At 39.9% G+C, this 2,139-nt stretch overlaps 1 non-coding gene across 1 annotated transcript; it reads left to right on the forward strand.

Moving 5' to 3' along the window:
- Nucleotides 1-981: 981 nt before the first annotated feature.
- On the forward strand, nt 982-1,088 carry LOC141624648 (small nucleolar RNA R71). Its single transcript, XR_012534458.1, has one exon. It is a non-coding gene; the product is annotated as a small nucleolar RNA R71 (small nucleolar RNA).
- Nucleotides 1,089-2,139: the final 1,051 nt, after the last annotated feature.

Below are 2,139 nucleotides of genomic sequence, written 5' to 3' on the forward strand. Positions count from 1 at the left end.
TCCTTTGATGATTCTCCATCTTTGGAGTTTTGCACAATTTCTTCCTTATCACTAGCTTCCACAACTTCATCCTCAACTTGCTTCTTCGGTGCTTCATACCTTGTACCACTTCTCAAGTGAATGACACTAACCGTTTCATGTCTTGGGGGATTACTTTGAGGTGGTAATTGCCCCTTTTGTCTTTGTGAGCTTGAAGATGCTAGTTGAGTCAATTGGGTTTCCAACATCTTGGTGTGAGCTAGGATGTTGTTGATGGTTGTTTCCTTTGCTTGGCTATCTTTTTGCATTTGAGTGAAAAATTCTTGTTGATCCTTTTGCATTTGGAGGACCGCTTTTTGGACATCAAAACCTTGGTCATTTTGGTGATTGTATGGATTTTGATTTTGGTAACCTTGGTTTTGATTGTAAAAGGGTCTTTGATTTTGGTTTCTCATGGGAGGTGGGGTGTATGTTGTTTGAAGGTTTTGAACATTTTGGCTTTTGTATGAGAGATTTGGATGGAATTTGGTGTTCTCATTGTAATAGTTGGAATAAGGGGTACCACTCTTGTATGCTTGGAAAGCATTTACTTGTTCATTTGTTCCCCTACATTCACTTTGGTCATGTCCCAAAGTTCCACAATTCTCACATATCCCACTTGGGATTGATGAAGATGCCGTCATGGCATTGACATGATGCTTTGGTGATTTTGAGACTTCTTCAAGTCTAGCCATAGCTTTTTCAAACTTCAAATTGATTGTGTCAATGTGAGCACTAAGTTGAGCACCCAATTGAGTAACGGAGTCCACTTCATGCTTTCCTCCTCTAGTAGCCTTGCGAGGTCTACTATATTGTGAGTTATGGACCGCCATTTCCTCAATCTTGTTCCATGTTTGATTGTCATCAACTTCGGTGAACATTCCATTTGATCCCATGTTGAGAATGTTCCTTGAATCTTCATATAAACCATTCCAAAATTGTTGTACAAAGAACTATTCGCTAAGTCTATGGTGAGGACATGAGCGACAAATTCCCTTGAACCGCTCCCAAGCTTCATACAAATATTCTTCATCCCTTTGCTTAAAACCCGTAATTTGAGCTCTTAGCATGTTAGTCTACTCCGGTGGGTAGAATTTTTTGTAGAAAGCTAGAGCCAACTTCTTCCAAGAATCAATTCCGAGAGTGGCCTTATCAAGGCCCTTCAACCATTGCTTCGCGGTGCCAATTAGAGAAAAAGGAAATAAGACCCATCGAATTTGGTCTTGACTTACACCGGTTTGAGAAATCGCATCACAATAGTCGCAAAAAGTTTCCATATGAGAATGAGGGTCTTCACTAGGCATCCCCCCAAATTGGCTCCTTTCGACTAATTGGATAAAGGCGGATTTGGCAATAAAATTTCCGGTTAGATGTTGTGGTGTAGGAGTACCATTGGGTAGGTTCTCCTCGGTGGGTACGGAATGTGACGAGAATTTAGGCATTGTAGGTTGATTTTGGGTGGTATTGTGTAATGGGTTCTCCTCTCCTTCTATTGCGAAAGGGTTGATGAACTCAATAGTTGGTTGAACAACTTCACTAATACCTCTCAAATTCCTCCTAGCAAATCTCCTATTGTTCGTCAAGGTTCTTTCAATTTCACGATCAAAAGGTAACAAGTCACCTTGTGACCTTCTAGACATGCAAAATATCAAACAACTTGAAAACAATTAGAACAAACCTTGAGGAGTTTTACTTCCCCAAGGCAAAGAAAAGACACAACTAATAACAATATAAAGAAATCTAAATCAAGCAAACACCGTCCCCGACAACGGCGCCATTTTTGATCGGTCCGTTTCGTGTTCACAATTAAAGATGTGGTCGTTGGGTCACGTCCGAATCAAAACACAATTTATAGCTTCACAAACAACTCTACAATTAGTAAAGAGGCAAGTAAAGGTCGGATCCCAAGGGACGGGTATTGAAATGAGATTTCTATTGAAACTAGCGGTGTCTTAGGGGTGTCACAATTTGGGTTGATGTAGAAGGTCACTAACTAAAATAGCAATGCAAATAAATAAACAAGATGAATTAAAAGGGTTGTAAACAATTGATAAAAAGCACTAGGGTGTCATGGGATCATAGGGGAATTATGGGAATTCATCATACAAACATGTTCTCAAA

This window comes from Silene latifolia, chromosome 1 (assembly GCF_048544455.1).
Source record: "Silene latifolia isolate original U9 population chromosome 1, ASM4854445v1, whole genome shotgun sequence".
Classification (NCBI taxonomy): Eukaryota; Viridiplantae; Streptophyta; class Magnoliopsida; order Caryophyllales; family Caryophyllaceae; genus Silene; species Silene latifolia.